Here is an 11,671-nt window from a genome sequence, read left to right on the forward strand (position 1 = left end):
ACTACCTCTGTTCCTGGATCTGGGCTTCCAATTTCCAATTTGCATCCATGCGTGGTCTCCATGGGCCAACGGTCAGTGTGCTTTGACTGAGGGTCCTCACTGTTCCGTGCAAGCCACAGTTGCCATTGTCCAGAGGTCATTTCTGATACTTGTTATTCATAAGATTTGATCTAACATAATTTTGAAACAGTCATGAGAAATGTTTAAGGATCCAGTTCGGATCACAACCTTGCCACTGAAAAAACTTTTGGACCACCAAAAGTTGGTTTTCAAGCATTGACTAAGTGAGGATATAGTTGTCTAACTTGTCTAATCTCTATCCATTTTGCACTACTTGGCTTTGAACCCTTGAGTCCAATCCTGAGGTACTCAACATCTCCCCTACACGTCGTCCTCACCTTCCTATCCAGAATTGTGTCTTCCTACAATTCATTGACATATTCAGGTAACAGATCATTAATAAAAGGCAATTGAATTTTCTCTTCGAGATCTTCAATTAATGAAGGTTCAAATAGTCTCAAGCTGTCTGCATTAATGACTGGGTAGATGTGCATGTAAGCTGGTAAATCAGGAAGAAAAGATTTCTCAACAATTTTCTCAAGTATCTTGAAAGGTCCATACCTTTTTGGCTTTAGCTTTTAACCTTCACCTTGCATTCTGTCTTTGCTGATATACAGCCAGACTTGATCACCAACTTGGAAACTATGCACCATCTGATGCTTGTCATGCCTTGCCTTGTATTTGGCTTGGCTCTTTTCCAACTGTTCCTGTACTGCCTAGTGAATCTCTTGGATTTGTTCAATGAACTTGGTTGCCTTGTCCACATCACTATGTCCATCAACCACTATGTCTTTACCAAAGACAAAATCCAAGGGATACCTTTATGTAAAACCAAAACGGGTCTCAAAAGGAAATCTCTGTGTAGAAGAAAGCATGCTGTACATAACACAAATGTTCATCCCAAATGCTTGCTGCAATAACCTCTAAGCAACTGGATCATTTTCCTGTTGACCACTTCTGTCTGGCCATCTATCTATGGATGAAAGGTTGTGCTTTTCTTCAATCTGGTGTCCATCAGTTCCCATAGACTTGACCAAAACTTCCCATAAATCGGGTGTCTTGATTAGATACAATGGAAGTGGGTAATCCAAAATGAACCCATGCATGTTGAAAGAACAACTTTGCAGTTTGTTCAACTATAATCTATTTATTACAAGGTATCAAAATACACATTTTGCTTAACCTACCCACAACAACATATAAATAGTCATGACCTTTCTTAGATTTAGGCAGTCCTCCAGCAAAGTCCATGGAAACGCTTTCCCAAGGATGAGAAGGAATTGGCAGTGGAGTGTACAAGCCTAGTTTTCTATTGCTAGGCTTTCTTTTAGCACACATGGCACACCCTCTTATGTATCTAGAAACTGTCTCATTCATTTTTGGCCAATAACAAAATCTTTGCAACTGTGCAACCATTTTACTTACCCCAAAGTGACCTGATGTTAGAGAAGTCTGTGCTTCCTGAATTATCTTTACTCTTTCAATTTTTGGAATACATAGCTTCCCACAATGATACAAGAGTTGGTCCTTAATGTGATAATTCAAATCTTCTGCTCATTTGCCTTGACTTAAAGTTGCATATAAATCTTTGAAATCTATATCTTGAGCATATTGTTCAATGTAGCTCTCATGCAGTACTGAATTATGCTTAAGTATAGTGGATGCATTTATAATAGGTCTAGACAACATATCTGCAACTTTATTGTGTATGCCCTTTTTATATCTGATAACTAAATGAAACTGTTGTAGAAAACCCATCCACCTATAGTGTCTTGATTGCTGCAACTTAGCTTGGGAGTGTAGATATTGAAGTGGTTGATGATCAGTATGTATGACTGTCTCTTTGCCCATTAAGTAATGTTTCCACTTTTTCACACTTTGTACTAATGCATACAATTCTTTGTCATATGTTGGATAGTTAACTACTGCAGAATTAAATGTCTTAGAATGATAACATATGGGTTTACCGTGATGTATCAACACTGCTCCCATGGCATAGTCATTGGCATCTGTTTGGATCTCAAATGGTCTTTGAAGATCTAACAGTGCTAGTACTGGTGCTATACTAATCTTTTCTTTCAAGGTGTCGAAGGCTTTCTGCTATTTGCCTCCCCACAGAAACACCTTGTTCAATCCTGTCAAAGCATGTAAGGGAGCTACAATTAAGGAAAAGTTAGAAATGAACTTTCTCCAATATTGTGTTTCTCCTAAGAAGCTTCTCACTTCTATAGCAGATTTGGGTTTAGGCTAGTTTATAATGATTGCAACTTTAGAGGGATCTATCTTCAATTCACCACCCCCTACTATATGACCCAAATAATTCAAAGATGTTTTGCCAAATTCACTTTTTGAGTGTTTAACATAAAGTTTTTCTCTTTTCAAAACATCTAGTGTTTGCTTAACATGATTTAAATGTTCTTCCCATGTTTTGCTAAATATAAGAATGTCATCCAGATATACAATAACAAAATCATCAAGAAAAGGTCTGAGTACATCATTCATTATTCTCATGAAAGTAGCAGGAGCATTAGTTAAGCAAAAAGGCACAACCAGCCACTCATACAATCCCTGCTTTGTTTTGAAAGCAGCCTTCCATGCATCTTGTTCTGCAACTCTAACCTGATGATATCCGCTATGCAAGTCTAACTTGGAAAAATAAACAACGTCTTTCAATTGATCTAATAGATCATCTATGCGAGGAAGGGGATAACGATTTTTGATCGTTATCTTATTCAGTGCTTGGTAATCAATGCACATTCTCCACGAGTGACATTTCTTTCCATTTCTATTTTCTTTTCTCCTCATTCTTGCTTGCAATGGGTTTGGATGATCCCCCAACTTTTGGGTTCCCATTCTTTCCTCTAGCTTCTAGATGCATAACTTGAATAGATACCTCATCTATACTAGTGGGATTAAATATGAGGATAGTGTGTCTCATGTAGCTGTGTAGACCCCCTATGTACTTCAGGAGAATCTCAGGTGAGGCTAATGAAATTCCTAGAATCAAAGCTCTTTTCCTAAATTCTTGGGTGTAACCTTGTACACTTTGCCCTTTTAATTGGCGAAGAGTTTGGTAGCTCATCATGGCTTGCTGCATGTAAGCTAGTGGATAAAACTACTTTTTGATTGCATAAACAAATTCACTCCAGACAGAAAGAATCCTACCATGTTTCTTCATGTCAGCTTGTGTCCTGCCTTCCCACCATACCAAGGCAATGCCCCCGAGGCGTAGGCTGGCCAACTGAATCTTACTCTTGTCTGAGTCGATACTCTTCACTCTGTAATAAACATCAATTTGTCTAATCCAATTATCCAGTTTCTCTGCATTCAACTCTCCATCATATATGGATAGATAAAATTTAACATCTAATTTAATCAAAGATGTCTTCTTTTATGTTCAGGGCTATTAGGAGGTGTGAGAAAGCTTTCTTCTTTCCCTTTGCCTTTTTAGTGGTCATGGAGGAGAGATTCTTATTCTCCTTTATCTTGTTTGGAGCCTGATGAATCCTCATCTTTATGTTTCCTAAAGTCCTTATGCATTTCCTCTACCATGGATCTCATGGCCAGGAAACTATCTATAAATTGAGGGTCTGGCCCCAAGGGACTTTCTTTGAACATTTTCTTCTGGGGATAGACTCTTCCAATCTCCGGGTTAGTTTTGACTAGCTCTCCTTCTCCTAATTTAAGCTTTGATCTAGTTAGCATTCAACAGAAAAATCTAGCACAAGCTTGTTTAACCTTAAACAACCTAGGTGCTTTGATACCACTTGATCTGAAAATCACTCGTGAATGATCTCAGATAATTAATGAAGGTATTACAGACCCGTGTGTTGGGACGTGTCTATGCTATTTTAAGCAACAAATTGATAATATTGTGAAATACACATACACTTGAAACATCAAGAGAAACACGGTAAGCAAATACAAAACACAACAAATTTAATAAGGAGTTCACCCAATCCTCCTGGGCTATGTCTCCTGGTCCAACCTTCAGTGGTGGCCTTTTCTACTGTGTCTTAAAGCAGAGATTTTACAATAAGGAGCTCAATTTGAGTCTCACTTAACAGAGAATGATCAGTATGTTTGTGATTGGATCCCCTAAGTCTCTAGAGTACACAGACTCCCCTTATAGAATCTCGACCTCAACTAGTCTCAGTGGTATGAGTCCAATTTGGTACTCAATACCAGACAGGTATACATAGAGGATTTGCTTGAACCTCTCAAGCCTTCTCTGGAGTTCACAGACTCTCGGATTCTCTCTGTTTTGTCTACTTGATGCTGCCTTTGCTCTGCAGGTTAGCTCAGCTTCTCTCTTCTCTGCAATCCGCTTCTCCTTTTCTACTTCTGTTATTTTTTTCTCTTTGTCTATTCATGGATTAAAGCCCATATGCTCCCTGACTATTCGTTTCCTCTTCTTGGCTCCTCGAATCGCCTACCTCTGTCCATTGGAATTCCCCTGCTCTTCATCATCATCGCTGTTAACGCTGCATAGAGAGGTGGCCACTTGTCACCTTACGGACTAAGTGTCAGTTTTCTTTCGAACAATCATTATTTCCGTTACTCCAAGGTTTGCGCGCGAAACTGATCCTTCTGCCAGCTCATTGGTCATGCCAGACCTCAAACCTTTATGTGCCTCAGTCTATTTTCCCGTCGAATCCAGTCATCCATCGAGTTAATTCTCCTTCATTGATCTGGAGCCTCCAGATCCTACAGTCCCTGTCTATATCGCGCGGGTAAGTTGCTCGACCGTTACTCACGCGATGCAAGCGATTTTCTCTCTCATCCACTAGACACGCATCGCCCGGTGTGTGGCATTGCGCTAAACTCGGCCAAACCCACTTATCACTTGAAGTGCACTCGATATCCTACCTGTTTTGGGTGTGGGACCCACCTTCTGATATTTTCTACATGGTTTCCTATTTTCCCTCATGACCGAGCGCTCGGGGCTTTCCTTCTCTGAGGGTTTTGTCCTGCGATACGTGATTAGCGCTAATCGTGTATTAGAAACTGCCTCTATTTCTAGATTTGGGCTTCCGATTGTCAATTTGCGTCCATGCACGGTCTCCATGGACCAATGGTCAGCGCACTTTGACCGAGGGTCCTCGTTTTTCCATGTAGGCCACAATTGCCATTGTCCAGAGGTCATTTCTGATACTTGTTATTCATAAGATTTGATCTAAAATAATTTTTAAACAGTCATGAGAAATGTTTAAGGATCCAGTTTGGATCAACATTATGCATCAACATGTTGCCAGTTCGAGCGTACCCAAGATGACCATGCACATGTTATCAAACGAGTTGGACAGAGGAGCCATATCAATGCACTTGGATGTAATGAAGGCAAGAGTTCGCTTCAGCAAGATGTCACCATTGAGTGCATGCATACCATCACAAACAACCAAGATTGGCATAAGCTCACCACCTTCGACCATCACAAGCATGTCAAAGAGTTGGTCTCACCACAATGGTCCGAGTGTCAGTGATGTCTTGCATGGCTTGCTTAAGCCATTTTGTCTCACATGGGCACATGTGCATTATAATGTAACGTCTTTTCAAGTGTCTATAGTTGTATGTAACAATGATAGAGTAGATGAAGGGTCATGAGGGTAGATGAACTATCTCAAAGGGGAATGTTAAGGGTCACCCCACCCTTTTCTATAAATAGTCCCTCATAACTCATTGTACGGGCTTTTGGTTAGCCAAGCTTCCGATACGACTATCTTGGAGAGAGCTTGGACATTATTGTAACGAGCCTTGGCTTCACCACTGTGCAAAGCTAATATATCTCTTTGGAGGAGCAAGTGGTTGTGGCTGTAATGTTCTGCTATTAGAACTAATGGTTAGACATGGATGTATTTAATGACTAGAACTTACACTTCTTAATATAACAGAGCCAACATGTTTCATGCATATGTTGTATTGTATTCTACGCTATATGGTTTACTCTAAATGATATATGTATTTGTTTGCTTACGCATGCATGTATGGACTTTTCTCTGTATATATGTATGAATCTTCCTGAAATGTGTTGTTGGTTTAACCATCACTTTGTATTGCTAGCTAATTTTCCTTCCATGTTGTGATGCATCTTTGCTTGTGTGTTCCCTTTTTAACTCCGTGCTATCACAGGTTTCCAAGGGGTACACTCATCTCAACCTCCGTGTGTTTGAACCTCTCATGCACCTTCCTTAGCTTATTGTAGCTGTCACACCCTTGCTACCAATAGGGACATCTTACTTTCCTCTGTGCGAAATCATAGTGAAGGCATTATCTTACAACCCACTGCTGGGACTCCTACACCAAACGATCTAAGGTCTAATTGGGACTTCTTACCGGGGAGATCCCTTACATGTTGGTGGGTCCAACACCATTAACAAGTACACAAAATTGGCATTCCAAAACCAACAGTATCAAATGTGCAACAATTAACCGAGTGGAAGAAGGATACCACAAAAGCTAAGAGGATCATCATGGAGGTTGTGAGAGACCACATAGTGTTGAATTTACATGGAAAGAAGATTCCATTTCCTATGTGGAAGACCCTCATTGATTTATTTGAAAATGGCAATGATGTCAGGAAATTGGCATTGAGGTACAAGATCAGAAACATCACCATGCAGAAAAGTGAAACCATTCCTCATTACCTCTCAAGATTCTCTTAGTGTCGAGATCAAATTGAAGGAGTTGGAGAAAAGATCCCATATTCGGAGCTAGTGAGCCTAGCTCTCCTAGGCCTTCCAAAATCCCGACACAACTGTTAGGAATTTGTAAATGGAAGTAACAAAAGACAAAATTGGGGGGGACTTTGGTCTGATTTGCTGTAGTAATAAATTCATAGGAACACTAGAGATGGAGCAAAATCCAAAGCTGAGGAGAAAGAGAATTTTTCCTTGGTTGGGAAGGGAAAGAAAGCTAAGGGAAAGAAGGCCCAAAGCAAGCTAGAGTCTAGCTAGAACAATGTCAAGAAGAAGGACCTAAGCAAGATAAAATGTTTTCACTTCCATGAATATGGGCATTATGCAACAAAGAGTTTTCATAAGAAGTCTAACAATAATCCTTTAGGAGGAGTAGGAGGTGAAAAAATTTCCTCACAATTCGAATTAGACTTCACCCTAATTGCATGCATGGCAAGAAATGTAATGGGGAGCATGTGGGACCTAGATTCATGTGCCTCATTTCATACGATAGGATGAAAAAAATTCTTTAGTAGCCTAGAGGAGAAGGATCTTTTGATGCACATAGAACTTGGGGAGGTACAATACCAAAGGAATTGGAAGTGTAACATTTAAGAAGGAGTAAGGCTCCCATATTCATCTGAAAGATGTCATGTATGTACCTGGGCTGAAGAAGAACTTGATCTTTGTATTTGTATTGGAGGATAGAGGCTATGATGTTGTTTCCAGTAAAGGGAAAGCCTTGTTAAGACATTTAGCTACTGGGCAAGTGAAACAAATTGGAGTTAGAGTGAAAAATATCTACAAACTTGAGGTGGAAGTTTTCATTGCATTGAGTAGCAAGGTAAATAAGGTGCATATTCGAGATGTTGGAGAACTATAGCATAGGAACATGAGACACATACACCATGGGGCCTTAAAAATCATGCAACATATTACCACCGATCTCCTGAAATGCACCCTTGACTAGTGTGATGTCTGCAAGGATGCACATTGGGGAAATATGTCAAATCCACATTCCAGGGCCGAGATAACAAAGATGGAGCAAGCTTACTATGATGTATTTGGACCATTTTCTACAACCTATACAAAAAATCATAGGTATTATGTATTTTTTGTTGATGAATTTTCTAGAAAATGTTGGATCTTCTTCATGCGGACGAAGGATGAAGTTTTCTCAAAAAATTTGTTGAATTCAAAACATTGATTGAGAAGGATACTGGTCAGAAATTGAAAGCCCTGAGAAGTGATAATGGAGGAGAATTTGTTTCTAGCACCTTCAAGGAATTTTGTTCCAAAGAGAGTATTAGAAGATAATTGATAGTACCCCATAACCCACAACAAAATGGGGTGGATGAAAGGAAGAAAATAAGAATAGTGCGAACAACACGACCCATGTTGCATGATCAAGGGCTATCATTACATCTATGGGCAGAAGCATGCAACTCCAAAGTTTATTTTCATAATAAGAGCCCTCATAGAATACTTGGCATGATCACACCTGAAGAAACTTTCTCTGGGAGGAAGCTAGATGTATCTCATTTTCGAATTTTTGGAGCTACTGTGTATTGTCATGTTTCCAAGGATAACAAGAATAAATTAGAGCCTACATTTGATATGAGAGCCTTTGTAGGATATATAGAGATTCCACATAACTATAGGGTGTATTTTTCCTCACTCAGGGTGACAGTAGTGAGCAGAGATGTCAAATTTGATGAGGCGAAGGCAATGAGATGCTCTAGAGCAAGAGCTAAGTAACTCACGGAGGAGAAGTTTCTAGGTCTAAAGGAGAAGCCTCAAACACAACTTCATGATGTTGTGGAGCAGCCACAAGTGGAGGAGTAGACATGAGGCTGAGTGGAGGCACTCACTCAACCAAAATATTCCCGAGAGGGGAGAAAGAGAACCAGAGAAACAAAAAGATTGGTGTAGGATGCATGGGAGCATGTGTGAGCTCCTACATCTTAGCACGGGAAGATGAGGTCACTAGATAGGGACATTGGATATATGGATCTCATGACAGAATTCATTGAGACAAAGCCTTCTTCATTTGAGGAAGAAATTTATCGACTAGTGTGGGTTGATGCCATGGTGGAGGAGTATGAATCCATCACGAAGAAAAATATATGGGAGTCAGTTTCAAGACTAGAGAACAATTCAATGGTTGGTTCCAGATATATCTACAAATTGAAGCATGCAACTAATGGGAATATCAAGAAGTACAAGGCCATATTTGTGTCCAAAGGCTTCTGTCATGGACAGGGAGTGAACTATGAGGAAAATTTTTCCCCGGTGGCAAGACATTCCTCGATCATAACCATTATAACATTAACTACGTAGATGGGGTGGAAGATCCATCAAATGGATGTGGATACCACCTTCTGCAATGTTCTTGAGGAAGAAATTTACATAGAGAAACAAGAGGGTTTTGAGACATATGACAGGGAGACACATGTGTGTAGATTCATGAGAGCCCCAAGCATGGTACACTTGGATTGACACATATATAAGTGGATTGGGCTTCACCAAAAGTGAAGCAGATGCCAATATCTACCACATTGTGGTAGATGGAAAGTTGTTTATCCTGGTTTTGTATGTTGATGAATTGATACTTACAGGGGATGATTAATTGATCTAGTCTTGTAAGGAGGACCTTGCAAGAGAATTCGAAATGAAAGACATGGGCTTGATGCATTACTTCCTTGGGTTGGAAGTATGGTAGGGTGATGGTGATTTGTATATGAGTCGAGGGAAGCATTCTTTTGAAATACTTCATAGATTTCATGAGGAGAACTACAAGCCTATGGATACATCTCTAGCTACAAACTGGAGGAAGGAGGACACCTATTCAGGTCGAGAGAAAATATATGCCACCATATATACACAACCTATGGGATCCTTGATATATCTTGTGAACATAAGGCCCACCATATGCTATGAAATTAATCATTTGACTCAAGCCATGGTGAATTCTACCGAACTGTATTAGAAGGCAACAAAACATGTGTTAATATATCTTAGAGGAAAAATTGAGTATGGATTATGGTACAGGAGGATAGAGGGAGTGAAGCTCCAAGGCTTCACTGATGCACATTCGGAAGGGATTCCAATAGACAGGAAAATTACTCCAGGTTCTATCTTTAGTATTGGTTTTGTGGCTATTTCATAGTATAGCAAGAAACAAAGGTTTGTGGCACTCAACTCAACAGAGGCTCAATACATGGTGGAAAGTCAAGCAACATGTGAGGCCATATGGATGAGGAAAATACTCGTGGGTCTTTTCAGTCAAGAGATAGATCCAACAATAATTTATTGTGATAATCAGAGTTGTACAAACTCTATGAGAATCTGGTATTTCATGATTGATATCAAGTACCATCACTTGTGGGATTGTGTGGAAAGGAGAATTATGATGCTACTATACATTCCAACTAAGGAGTGGGATGAAAATATATTTACAAAGGCATTATCAAGGGGAAAATTCAAATTCCACAGGTGCAAGATAGGGGTGGTGAAAAATCCCTTTATTTCTAAGAGGGAGTGTTAGAAATTGTAGCAAGGAAGGCTCAATTTGACTTGTGCCTTAGTCAAATTGAGTAATTCAATCTTCCACAATAGAAGGATGACTTAGATTGCAGTTAGATAGAGTGACATGGCCTTATCTACTAGTTAACTCAGTAAATTCAAGTTATAGGCTTGGAGTAGAGTTGTGCATGTAGTGATGCTAAAATTTTGCAATCTAGTTCAATTATTTTCACTTGAACTTAGTTACTTGAGCTCAAGTAATTAATTGAGTCAATATAAGGTCAGTTGAGTAGTATAATTGTTGTTAACTTAGTGATCTCTCAATTAAACTAGTCAATCAGGTAAAAATAGCCTATACATGAATGGAATTCAAGTCACGTAGATGGAGTGGAGGAAAAGGCACATTGTAATTATCAATTGTATACTAGTTGAGTGTATAGGCTTGGCAGTGATGCAGGTGATCAATTCCTTGGGATTTGTGCAAGGAAATAATGAGCTCCCCTATTATTTAGCAAACTAATTCCTCCTAATTTCTACAAGGAAATAGAAGGAAGTTGGGGAGTTGAATTGGATAATTGTTGTCTAGAGTAGGAAAATCAAGAGGAGAATAAGTTTATAGTGTAGGGTGTGCTTTAGGATTGAAGCAAGAAATTGTAATAGTTTCTCATTCTCATCAAGTTAATGAAAAGTAATGGAGGGTTTTTTCCCAATTGGGTTCCCCTATAAAATCATTGTGTTCTTGTGGTTATGACGGTTGTATTCCATTGCATGTGTTTCTAAATTTTTATTTCCTTTCCACAGAATCGCAGAGGAAATTTGTAATCTCTTGTTTTCAGTTTGAATTCATCAGTAGTAGGAAATTTCTATTCATTTCTACACACTAGACACTAAAATTGTACATACATGTCTCTTGATAGTCTTCTCCAAGTCTTTAACCTTTTATTTCAATACTAATATCTATTTGTTTATGTCTATCATCTCAACCATCAACTGCTCCTTTTCTTTTTATACACTGGCTAATTCAGTCGTTTGAACATGTTTTGTCACATGCATCTTGAATTTTTTTCTCATGGATTACATTTCAAAATTTGTGCTTTGTATCCAAGTTTTTATTTCTTCTCTATCATTTGGATAAACTCTAATCTTGATGATCAAGCCTTTGAAACCTTCATCCTGCAAGTATAAAGCAATGAAATCAGTTTTTTCTTGTTTGAGTCTTTTTCTAAATTTTTCTCTCTCTGCTAATTATTAATGAACTTCTACTTAGATCACTATGTAACATCTCTCCTCCTTCCCTATGCAAATTTATTTTATCATGTAATGAAACATTAGGTGTATTAAGAGATAAATATATTGTCTTAAATTCAACACCTGAAGGAAGTGATTGAACAATAGGATAAAAAAGGGAGGGT

This window comes from Pinus tabuliformis, chromosome 5_2 (assembly GCF_031772625.1).
Source record: "Pinus tabuliformis cultivar Carrire ecotype Pingquan chromosome 5_2, CPIR1, whole genome shotgun sequence".
In the NCBI taxonomy this organism is placed as follows: domain Eukaryota; kingdom Viridiplantae; phylum Streptophyta; class Pinopsida; order Pinales; family Pinaceae; genus Pinus; species Pinus tabuliformis.